This window comes from Rhinoderma darwinii, chromosome 1 (assembly GCF_050947455.1).
Source record: "Rhinoderma darwinii isolate aRhiDar2 chromosome 1, aRhiDar2.hap1, whole genome shotgun sequence".
Lineage (NCBI taxonomy): Eukaryota > Metazoa > Chordata > Amphibia > Anura > Rhinodermatidae > Rhinoderma > Rhinoderma darwinii.
The window spans coordinates 233,663,051-233,676,264 of NC_134687.1; positions in this window are offsets into that span (position 1 = coordinate 233,663,051).

The window sequence follows — 13,214 nt, forward strand, 5'->3', positions numbered from 1 at the left end:
GATGGCTCGGAGCACGAGTAGCGACGCTGCTGCAGGGACAATCGGGCGCTCCGGTCCAGGAGCGAGCAGAGTCGGCTGGAGCAAGCGGGGAGCGCTCTGTCATGCCGGTGGTCGCGGGGCTGCTGGAGCAGGCCGAGGTACAGGACCGGCGTACCAGGGGGTCGGGCAGGAGAAGAGGAGAGCCCGTTTCCCCCATGACTCAGGCCAGGGCTGGCACTCACGGCGTGACGCGCAGCACGAGGCGCTCGCGCCCGCCCGCAAGGCTGAGTCCTGAAGACATCCCGCGGGCGCGGCGGCGCAAGAGGAGCCCATCAGTGGACCCTGCAGGCCAGACCCCAGGGCGGCCTGCCGCTGCTCTTTCGTCTGGTCCTGGGAGGAATCCCAAAACGCGGCAGCGCCCGGCGGCAGCGGCGAGGAGGACGCGGCCTTCACTTCCGGTCACATCCTCTCCTTCTTCAGCACGTGGCGGAAGGGCAACGGCGACCCTGCATGGTGGTGTGCCAGCCAGAGGGTCGGCTCATGGTGTCGTCGAGGTGGAAACAACCAGAGGTCGCAGGATGAGGTCGGTGGTTGGAGTGCCAGGGACGGAACAGCTTGGAGCTGGTTCAGCGGGACGGATGAGGCATGAACTGGACCTCGGCCAATTGGATGATGCGATGTCACCCCCCCTTTACTCAGACGAAAATCGGAATTCCCCGTGCACACATTGCCAATGCGGACAGCGCCAGAGGGAGTCCGGAGCATTGGAGGACGGTGAGCGGCGGGCCTCTCCACGTGGACATGGGGGTCCGGCTGACGGGTTCACAGCCCCTGGGCAGCCTGGTGAGTTGACACCTACGTTACCATTTCCAGCTTTATTGATGTCGGGTATCGGTGTAGAGGGTGTCGAGGCGGTGGGCGTCGCGGCGGAGTCGGGGGTCCCGTCGCTACAGGCGGGTGCGGGGGATAGTTTGGCGGAGTTAGTGGGATGTTTAAAAGTGTTAGTGGGGCGGCTAGGTGGTTCCCCTTCCCAAGAATCGTCAGGTGTGGCGCCGGCCGCGGTGTGGGGGGGCAGTGTTGGAAGCGCTCCGGTTCGTCAAAACGGTGGGGGGTTGAATGCCGGGGCAGCGGTGGCAGTGGCGGCGGCGGTTCAAACAGACTCGCCAAAGGAGGTTGATAGGGTGCGTCTTGATGATCGTGCGCGCTGGGAGGTTTATGTTTGTTATGAGGGCCCGTTAGGGGCGCATTTAAAGCAGGAGGTAAAGGAAAGGATTTGGAAGGACGAGTATGTGGAGATTTTTTCCTTGCTTCCGCTGGAGAAGTTTAATTTAGATAAGGTGAAGCGGGATGAAACAAAAAAGGATGAGGAAGAAAAGAGACGGTACAGGTTGATTCCAAAAACGTTCGTCAATTGGATGCAGGCTTTTGCAATTTTGGCGAGCGTTATTGGGGAAAAGGCGCCAGATAATTGTTCCGGCTTGTTTTGTTATTTGGATGCGGTGGGGGAGGCGCATCGGGTTTATGGGGGCCAGGCCTGGCTTCGTTACGATGAGCAGTTTCGGCAGAGGAAAGCGGTGCGGCCGAATATACGGTGGGACCATAAGGACATAGCCTTATGGTTGAAAGTGACGGCACTTTATAAGCAGGGGCAGTCCTTTCCCGGGAGCGGGAATGCAGCAGGAACTTCCGGCGGGGATAGTCAGGCCTCAGGTTCAAAATTTGGGACGTGTTGGCAGTTCAATGAGGGGCAGTGCAAATTTGGAGCGACGTGTAAATTCAAGCATGCGTGTTCACATTGCAGCGGGCAGTCACATGGAGCGTCTAAATGTTTTAAGAAGGGTAAACGACAAGGGGGAGCCAGCGGTGCGTCTGGTTATGGGGGAGACTCCGGTGAAACTCATAAAGATGGCCCCCTTTCTAAGTAGGTACCCCAATAAGGAGGGGGCGCGGTTGATTAGTTTAGGTTTTGGTTACGGTTTCATTATTCCGCCCCCTTTGCATGAGGTCCCTTTCACGCAGCGCAACCTTAAGTCGGCATATCAGCATGCGGGGGTAGTCTCGGAAAGAATCCGGAAGGAGATTGATCTGGGCAGAATGGCGGGCCCCTTTAGCACGATCCCAGTTCCAGGTTTGGTGGTGTCACCGTTAGGGGTGGTTCCAAAACGAGAAGGTAACAAATTCCGGCTTATTCAGCATTTGTCCTTCCCGAAGGGGGCGTCGGTTAACGATGGCATTGACCAGGATCTCTGTTCTGTGGTCTACACGTCGTTTGATGCGGCGGTAGCGTTGGTACGTGGTTACGGAAGAGGGGCTCTGATGGCAAAAACTGATATTCAAGCGGCGTTTCGTTTGTTGCCGGTTCATCCGGACAGCCAGAGGTTGTTGGGATGTTATTGGGAAGGGGATTATTACATTGATCGATGCCTTCCCATGGGTTGTTCGTTGTCGTGCGCGTACTTTGAGGTGTTTAGTTCTTTTTTGGAATGGGTAGTCAGGGAGGTCGCGGGGGTGGAATCAGTTATTCACTATCTCGACGATTTCTTGTGCGTTGGCCCGTCGTGTTCGGGGGTTTGCGCAAATTTGTTGGAGACGGTCAATTGGGTGTCAAGGGAGTTCGGTGTACCCTTGGCTGTGGAAAAAACTGAGGGTCCGGTGACGACCATTTGTTTTTTGGGAATTACTATCGACTCCGTAGCAATGGAGTGCAGATTGCCGGAGGATAAGTTGGGGGATTTGCGGTTGGTAGTGGAGCGAGCGTGTCGGATTAGGAAAATTACGCTACGTGAATTGCAGTCCTTATTGGGGAAGTTGAATTTTGCCTGCCGCATCATGCCGATGGGCAGGGTTTTTTGTCGGCGGTTGGCAGCGGTGACGGCGGGGGTTCGGGAACCCCATCATTTCATTCGTCTGGCTGCAGAGCACAGGGAAGATTTACAGGTCTGGCTCCATTTTCTGGCACAGTATAATGGGCGCTCTCTTTGGATGTCCCGGGCGTTAGATAGCTTCGATTTGGAATTGTTCACTGACGCGTCTGGGGCGGTGGGGTTCGGGGCGTTCTTTAAAGGTCAATGGTGCGCGGGAAAATGGCCGGTTGCATGGGTGGAGGCGGGACTGACGCGTAACTTGGCCCTACTCGAACTGTTTCCCATCGTGGTGGCGGTCACCATTTGGGGAGACAGGTTCCGGGACAAAAAAGTGCGTTTTCATTGCGACAATTTGGGGGTGGTGATGGCTATAAATAATACTTCGGCGTCGTCCCCTCCAGTGGTTCGCTTGTTGCGTCAGTTGGTGCTTTCCTGTTTGAGTTTAAATGCATGGGTGGTGGCGGTGCATGTTCCCGGGGTAGAGAATTGTATTGCTGACGCGCTTTCTCGCTCGCAGTGGGATCGTTTCCGGCAGCTGGTCCCGGACGCGGAGTTAACAGGGGTGGACTGTCCCAGTCATCTGTGGGAGCTGGTATCCAGGCGGCAGGTGCATTGATTAAACGTTCACTGGCCAGTGCGACGTGGTCGTCGTATGCGGCTGGATGGAGGCAATGGGAGGAGTGGGTGAGATCTTTGGGAGATGTGTGCTCGGATGATGATAGGATGGTGGCCTTGCTGTTTTGGTTGGGGGATGCGTTCGCCCGGGGTTGCACGGTCGCTAAGGTTGATCGCTTCGTGGCGGCCATTGCTTTCGGTTGTAAGTTACGGGGGTTGGCAGATATCACGAAGCGGTTTTTGGTGGGCCAGGCATTGAAAGGGCTGAGACGGGGTGTAGTGGTGAGGGATAAGAGGCGTCCCGTGTCATTTCAATTGTTGTGTTCCCTGGAGGTGGTGGTGCGGCAGGTGTGTCGTTCAGAGTATGAGAGCAAGCTTTTCCGGTTGGCTTTTGCGTTAGCCTTTTTTGGAGCTTTTCGGGTAGGGGAATTGGTTTCCCCCAGTTCGGTGAGAGCGGGGGGCTTGTTGCAGGATAATGTCGATTTGTATGAAGACAGGGTGGAGATAGTGTTGCGAAGGTCCAAAACGGACCAAGGAGGGGCAGGACGTCGAGTGGTTTTGCTGGCGGTCCCAAAGAATCCGGTTTGTCCAGTGTTGTGTGTCAAGGAGTACTTGGCGGGTTTAGATCTCTCAGACGGGCCGTTGCTGCGGCACGAGGATGGCTCGTTTCTGTCGCGGTATCAGTTTATTTCGGTTTTCAGAAAGTGTCTGGTGGCTAGCGGGGTGCAGGCAGAGCAATACTCGTCTCATTCTTTCCGTATAGGGGCAGCGACGGAGGCGGTGAGATGGGGTTTAGATGATGCAGGCGTGCAGCGGATAGGGCGTTGGGAGTCGGCGCGTTTCCGTTCTTATGTGCACTTGAACATGTTGTGATATATTGATGTATAGCATGTTCCGGGTGCGTGCGTTTCCGCCTGAGTATTAATGGTACGCGGCAGCAAGAGGTGGTGCGTGTATGTTCTTCATTTGTTTTGCAGGCCGTGACTCATGCATGGTGTGGATTATGGGACATTCTTTTGTGTACTGGGGTGCCCTTCGCGCGGATGTACGGTCGACAGCTCAGGATTCCGCGGGACGCGGCGGTTGTGAGGTGGATGGGTATACGGGGAATGACATGGAACAGGGTATTGCCCGAGTTTCACAATTTTGTACTGCTTGACAGGGCGCCGGAGGTACTGGTGTTGCATGTGGGAGGCAACGATTTGGGTATACGCCCTTTCCGGGAGTTGGTACGGGACGTCAAGCATGATTTGCTCTGCTTATGGGCAACTTATCCTAAATTGGTGACGGTGTGGTCTGAGATGGTCCCTAGGAAGAACTGGCGGATGGCCCGTTCTGTGGGAAAAATTAACAAGGCTCGCATTAAGGCTAATAGGGCCATATCGAGCTTCGTGACGCGTAAAGGTGGGGTTGCGGTGCGCCACTGGGATCTGGAGGCTGGGACAGGCAGCTACTGGAGAGAGGACGGTGTGCACCTCAATGAGGTGGGGATGGATATGTGGAGTCTGGCTTTGACCGATGGAATTGAGCGAGCGGTGGGAGTGTGGAGGAGCTCGCAGGCGTGAGGTGGTCAAGGCCTGTTTCGCTTTGGCGGGGGGGAGTCCTTGAAGTAGGTCGTAAAAAGTGGTGGGGGGGAATGCATCACGGGATGCACCCCCAATTTGTCGGCTTCTTAGGGTGTTACCCCTTTTGAAAGCTGGGTTATATATATTTATATATATATGGTGGTCATCTGCAAAAAGGTAATTTGGTGCTCCTGGGCCGGGTTACGGCTGGGGGTAAGGTATTTGTGGGCAGATGGCCAAAATTAAGTATCGGTGGCTTCAAGGACTTGCCCCTGTCATTCTGGTTGGTTTATAATGTTATGACCCTGATAGGGTCGCAGTGGGTTATTTGTTGTTATGATGTATCCCCTTTTTTGGGGATTAAAAAATTATGGTATTTAAAGTTATTGTTATTTAAATAATAAACGGCTGCTGTGGCCATTAAAATCCAACTCTGTTTCAGTGTCTGCTTTGGGAGGGTAGATTTACATAAGGGGAGAAGCGACTCGACTTATTTGAGTCAAGAAGAGGCCGTACTGAAAGAAGAAAAAAGGAATAAGGGAAGGCCTCCATGACTAAAATAGATGGGAGGGACACAGAGTTGGTTGGCCTATGAGAGGAAAGGGGGGGGGGACAGCAGGAGGGCTTGAGTGAGAAGGGGTGGGGATTGAAGGGGATGTACCTGTTTCCTGTTTGTGCTCTCCCTCTCTTCGCCAGGACACAGAAGCAGGAACATGTTCCCGCCCGCCCGCCCTGATGTGGATCGGTTGACCGCGGCAAAAGGTTGCTGCGGATGGTGGTTCTTCTCGTCAAAGTTTATTTGCTTATTGACATTTGTCTTTGGGGGAGGTTAAATTTTGTCATTGCAGCTGCGGGGGGGAGTCCTTGAAGTAGGTCGTAAAAAGTGGTGGGGGGGAATGCATCACGGGATGCACCCCCAATTTGTCGGCTTCTTAGGGTGTTACCCCTTTTGAAAGCTGGGTTATATATATTTATATATATATGGTGGTCATCTGCAAAAAGGTAATTTGGTGCTCCTGGGCCGGGTTACGGCTGGGGGTAAGGTATTTGTGGGCAGATGGCCAAAATTAAGTATCGGTGGCTTCAAGGACTTGCCCCTGTCATTCTGGTTGGTTTATAATGTTATGACCCTGATAGGGTCGCAGTGGGTTATTTGTTGTTATGATGTATCCCCTTTTTTGGGGATTAAAAAATTATGGTATTTAAAGTTATTGTTATTTAAATAATAAACGGCTGCTGTGGCCATTAAAATCCAACTCTGTTTCAGTGTCTGCTTTGGGAGGGTAGATTTACATAAGGGGAGAAGCGACTCGACTTATTTGAGTCAAGTCTCTGATAATTCCCCTATCACTGTCAAGATAAGAGATAAGAGATTCTAGATGCCTCGGACAATGATGCCACATTTATGCCATCCAGAAACGGCTGTATTCCGAGGACATTAATTTCGGATCGGTCTGATACCGATCTCAAATTATAAAGTGTAGAGTAATACTCCCAGAATTTCTTAGTGTTACCTCTGGTATTGTATATATTTTAACTTTGAGCTGAATCTATAAGAAAGGGAATTTTTTATTTAAAGAGGCTCTGTCACCAGATTTTGCAACCCCTATCTGCTATTGCAGCAGATAGGCGCTGCAATGTAGATTACAGTAACGTTTTTATTTTTAAAAAACGAGCATTTTTGGCCAAGTTATGGCCATTTTTGTATTTATGCAAATGAGGTTTGCAAAAGTACAACTGGGCGTGTTTAAAAGTAAAAGTACAACTGGGCGTGTATTATGTGTGTTATATCTGGGCGTGTTTACTTCTTTTACTAGCTGGGCGTTCTGACGAGAAGTATCATCCACTTTTCTTCAGAACGCCCAGCTTCTGGCAGTGCAGACACAGCCGTGTTCTCGAGAGATCATGCTGTGTCGTCACTCACAGGTCCTGCATCGTGTCAGACGAGCGAGGACACATCGGCACCAGAGGCTACAGTTGATTCTGCAGCAGCATCAGCGTTTGCAGGTAAGTAGCTACATCGACTTACCTGCAAATGCCGATGCTGCTGCAGAATCAAATGTAGCCTCTGGTGCCGATGTGTCCTTGCTCGTCCGACACGATGCAGGACATGTGAGTGACGTCACAGCGTGATCTCTCGAGAACACAGCTGTGTCTGCACTGCCAGAAGCTGGGCGTTCTGAAGAGAAGTGGATGATACTTCTCGTCAGAATGCCCAGCTAGTAAAAGAAGTAAAAACGCCCCGATGTGCGCACATAATACACGCCCAGTTGTACTTTTACTTTTAAACACGCCCAGTTGTACTTTTGCAAGCCTCATTTGCATAAATACAAAAATGGTCATAACTTGGCCAAAAATGCTCGTTTTTTAAAAATAAAAACGTTACTCTTATCTACATTGCAGCGCCGATCTGCTGCAATAGCAGATAGGGGTTGCAAAGTCTGGTGACAGAGCCTCTTTAACTGCTCAGGATTTCAATTGTTGAGCTAATGGTTCCCCTGATTTATGGTCTTGGTAATAAAATGTTGCTTTAACCCATTTCAGATTGTTTTCATATTTGCATAGTAAACAGTCTTTTAGTTGAAGCCTATGAGACCATAGTCTTTCATTAGTTGCAAGAGATACATTAGAATTATTAGATCTGTCCAATTATCTAATTTCAGAAATGTGGTCATTCAATTTATTATCTCTTTTAGTCCTAGCTCCTAGTTGTATGAGTTTTAACCTGATAACCGGTTTGTTCTTTGGAATGCTTATAAGGGTATGTGCACACGTAGTAACAAAAACGTCTGAAAATACGGAGCTGTTTTCAAGGGAAAACAGCCCCTGATTTTCAGACGTTTTTTGAGCAACTCACGTTTTTTGCGGCGTTTTTCACGTCCGTTTTTGGAGCTGTTTTCATTGGAGTCTATGAGAAAACGGCTCCAAAAACGTCCAAAGAAGTGTCCTGCACTTCTTTGACGAGGCAGTCATTTTACGCGTCGTCGTTTGACAGCGGTCAAACGACGACACGTAAATTACAGGTCGTCAGCACAGTACGTCGGCAAACCCATTCAAATGAATGGGCAGATGTTTGCCGACGTATTGGAGCCGTCTTTTCAGGAGTAAATCGAGGTATAATACGCCTCGTTTACGCCAGAAAATAGGTTGTGTGAACCCAGCCTAAGGTAGTTAAGACCAACTCTTTGTGTAATCTCCTCTGCTAGTTTTGGGTGTGATAGAAGATAATCATTAATTGTCCAGAGAAACAGGAGTGGTATTAAAAGTTTCATCTCAAGTCAATGTTATCGCAGAGTGGTCTGACCACGTTATCCTTTCTATAGTAGACACAGGGCTTTATTGAGCAGTGATCTATCTAATATAAAGAGGTCTATACATGAATAGGATCTATGTACAGGTGAGAAAAAGGAAGAATCTCTCCCTAAATCGTGATGAAATAAATCTACAGATGTCATATAGATTTTCCTGTATTAGTAGGCAGAAAGGGTGGTTATAGTTAGCACAATATTTTGTCTCCATATTACGGTCATTAGCTTTTGTTATAAAAAAGGGGATAGTACACATTTCTCTAGATTTTTTCTTTGTCCCAAGAACACACGTGAGAAATATAAATTACTACGTGCATTTTCCTACCTGGCCCTCTGCTCTTCACTCACAATGCATATCATTCCACAATTCATCCCCGCCCCCTGAAGATGTTCCCTAGGCATCCGCATACAAAACTAGAAATTCCTAGAGAATAATACAAATAAAGGCTCAAAATCCAGTAATGAAACAAATATTTTTTGTGTTTTATGGTTATACAAAAAAAATTATAAAAAAATAACAAAAATAAAATCAGCCACATGAAAAAGTTAGTACTTTGTACTTCGTATTCTTCATGGTTCAAATAAAATGTTATACTTTAATATCTGCAATTTTACTGAAATCCCACAGCTGCAAATATATTCTGCTTGCTACCAGGATACTTCTGTAGAGCTTAAATTTGACATCCCTAGGCAGCAGTCTAAATTTAGAGCAGCACAGATGGCATTAGTAGATCATGTAAAGCACATAGCAGTTAAAAGGAAGCATTAGGAGTGAATGTCTGTAAGCTACATCACAAAAGAATAGGGTTGCTAAAATAAAAACAGTGGTGTAACAAGTGCTATGGGTCCCCGAGCAAATTTTGGTCCTGGGCCCCACCACCATGGGTGATTATAGAATATGAAAGCACCGGGAGGCACTGATGTAGCAGGGTGAGGGGTATGAGAGAGATAAGGTCATTTTGTGAGGTAATACTACATTTTCCCCATAGGCATAGCACACCTCTAAATATAAATAATATACGGTAAGTAATACTGCCATAGCAGCCCCTATTACCAGCCATAATGCTCCCCATAAGAGACAAATATTCCCTATAAAAGAAACAGTGCCCATCATAACAGCCACAATGTCCCCCTTCACCTAAACACACATGCCCCTGTTGCAGGGCATAATGACACCACTGCACCGCCTGGCTTCTTTTTGCCGCCCCTCCTACACCTTGGGCCCAGTCGCACCATCTGCAACCATATTTGTTGCACCCTTGCAAGGGAAAATTTGTTTAGTAGTGACTGCATTGTAATATATTACAAGACTGCATATAGCAGTGCTCCCTGGGTTATTTCTGAAATTCAATAAACCCCTGCAACTCCTTTTTGGGTATATATTAGGGAGTGTGCGGTCAAAATCTACAGGTTATTTGGCAAATAAGATCAACTTAAGGGCAGATTCAGACGAACGTTGCGTTTTTGCGCGCGCAAACAACGCGGCGATTTGCGCGCGCAAAAACCATTTGACAGCTGCGTGTGTCATCCGTGTATGATGCGCGGCTGCGTGATTTTCGCGCAGCCGACATCATAGAGATGAGGCTAGTCGACGCCCGTCACTGTCCAAGGTGCTGAAAGAGCTAACTGATCGGCAGTAACTCTTTCAGCACCCTCGACAGTGAATGGCGAACACAATATACAGCAACCTGTTAAAAAAAAAGAAAAAAGTTCGTACTTACCGAGAACTTCCCTCCCGGCCGTTGCCTTGGTGACGCGTCCTTGGTGACGCGCCTCTCTTGACATCGGGCCCCACCTCCCTGGATGACACGGCAGTCCATGTGACCGCTGCAGCCTGTGCTTGGCCTGTGATTGGCTGGAGCGGTCACTTGGACTGAATTGTCATCCCGGGAGGTCAGACTGGAGGAAGAAGCCGGGAGTTATCGGTAAGTCAGAACTTAGTTTTTTTTTTACAGGTTCATGTATATTGGGATCGGAAGTCACTGTCCATGGTGCTGAAACAGTTTAACTCTTTCAGCACCCTGGACAGTGACTATCTCCTGATGTCGCGTACCGGAAATTTTTTTTGCCGGGTTCGGCCAAAACGAGTTCGCTCATCTAAAAAGACACTCTGTTTGGAAACAGAAAAGCACGTGGTGCTTTTCTGTTTACATTCATCCTTTTGACAGCTTTTGCGCTGTTTCAGTCGGTTCGCACGGAAGTGCTTCCGTGCGACCTGCATGGTTTTCACGCACCCATTGACTTCAATGGGTGCGTGATGCGCGAAATACACGGAGATATTGAACATGTCGCGTTTTTTGCGCAGCTGACAAACGCTGCACAAAAAGCACGGACTGTCTGTACTGCCCCATAGACTTGTATTGGTTTGTGCGTGGCGCGTGAAAACCACGCGGCCCGCACGGACCGAATACACGTTCGTGTGAATCCCCCCTAAGGCTCATAAAATTATCTTAATGGAAGTCTGAGCATAGACTCCCACTAGTTACCTATATGATGGGGCTGTGGCACTCGACCGTGCCCAAACCCCTTGAGACAGAATGTGACTTTTTCAGTCACAGGTCTTGCACTAGTGTTCCAGTGAAATCAATATAAAAAAGCGGTTCTTTCAACTAGAGAATTGCCAGGGGTCCAAGCCCATAATTGATCACTGACATGTCACAGTGATATTATTCAGGGTTTTCTTTATTGTAAATAACTAATTAGCTACCAAACTTCAAGTATTCTGCCAGTCTTGTATCATTTTATTCACCCATCTTTGCTTTTAGAATCAATAATTTGTACCTAATTTTATTTGTGGAAACTACAGCAAGAACACCATAAAACATGAACATAACAAAGGTGAATTATTTAACACTGCAATGCACAGAAAAGTTATTTTTAACTTGCAGCTGGGTATGTTTAGAATAGGAATTTTCGCTGCAATTTTATCCTATGGGAATAATGTGAGGCAGTTCTTGACCTCTCTCATCAAAATATAGTCCTTATTAAGGCTTTGTTCACATCTGCCTGGGGTTCCGTTCATAGGCTCCATCAGACCTTTCCATCAGGGGAACCCATTAACGGAAGCCAAGTTTGCATTACCATTGATTTGCATTACCATTGATTTGCATTACCATTGATTTCAATTGAATACAATTTTTACAGTTCGCTCATTTCAATTGACTAGTGCGAATGCAGAGAATATTGATATTCATTGATCTTGATTGAATGTGCCACCGTAAAAATCATTGGTATCGGCACTACGATTTTTTTTAAAGGAAATCATGATTATGGAAATTTTTAGCAGTTCCTCAACAACGATCACTCATCTGTGTTTTGTAAAATCATTAAGCATAAAGGGCATTATGCTTAATGATTATACAAAACACAGACGAATGATCGTAAAGTTATGCATCTGTGTGCGAATAATCTGCATGCACCATAATATCCTAGACCCTGTTGTGTGCAGATATCCCAGAGGACGCCATTCGATCTGCGAAACATGTCGGGTTATCCGACAGTGTCTGGTTTTAAACACCCACGTGAATCTTGTATTGGCTGGTTCTGTGTTGCCTAAGCAATTATGTGCAATAAGTTGCGTTAATCATAGCGATAAATAATAATATACACGTGGGGTCGAACACTTACTGCTCCAAAGGGACTAACCTTTAAATAGCTAGGAAAATAGTAGTACAGAATCACCGATGCAATCATACCGCGGCTCTTTTAATCATAATCATTAACAAATTAGTTTATGAGATAGGTGAAAATTTTAAGGTCATAAATAAAAGTTAAGTTCTAATACACCAGCAGTTAGTGGGGATTACATTTTTTGGACTACTGGAAGTAGTCTACAGGTGTCTTTTGAAATTGTTCTTTGAATGTGGGATTGCATCTCGCTGCCACCAGATGCGCCCCAGAGTCTGGGATTATTTCATGGCATTTGTCCATGCTCAGCAGCAGTCTACGCTTCCGCTGACCCCTGCCTGAAGTCGGAGATATCATTACTCCCCTCCAGGGTGGATGGAAGTGCTGGATCGGGCATGGATTGGGTGGAGGAATTGGGAATTTGTTATTTAAAAAATGTATCTTAAAAGTTTTTATTTTTCTATTAATAAATAATTTTATTGATAATGTAACTTGTGTGTTTGTCTATTTCTTATATAGCTAATTTGATTTATGTTAATGGCAAAGCAAAATGTAATTAGCATAAATCAAAATGTTTAAAATATTAAACATAACATACGCTGTAAGGCCAGGTCTACATTTGGACTTTATTTTCACGGACTAATCCGACTAAAATCAGCAAAAAAACCTGTGGGGTCAAAATGCTCACTATAGCCCTCAAATTCCTTGAGGGGTGTCATTTCCCAAATGGGGTCACTTCTTGGGGGCTTCCACTGTACACTGGTACTTTAGGGCTTTGCAAATGCGACATGGCGCCCAAAAACCAATCCAGCAAAATCTGCATGACAAATAGCGCTCCTGACTTTCTGAGCCCTGCCGTGTGTCCAAACAGCAGGTTATGACCACATGTGGGGTATTTCCGTACTCTGGAGAAATTGCTTTACAAATGTTGGGGTACTTTTCCTCCTTTAGCCCTTGTGAAAATGAAAAAAATGTCTACTTTTTAGTGGAAAAAATGTTTATATTCATTTTTACGGCCCAATTCCAATAAATTCTGCAAAAGACCAGTGGGGTCAAAATGCTCACTATAGCCCTCGATAAATTCCTTGAGGGGTGTAGTTTCCCAAATGGGGTCACTTTTGGGGGGTTTCCACTGATTTGGTCCCTCGGAGGCTTTGCTAATGCGACATGACACATGGTTCTCCTTCCCTTCTGATACCTGCCGCGTGTCCAAACAGCAGTTTATTACCACATATGGGGTATTGCCATAATCGGGA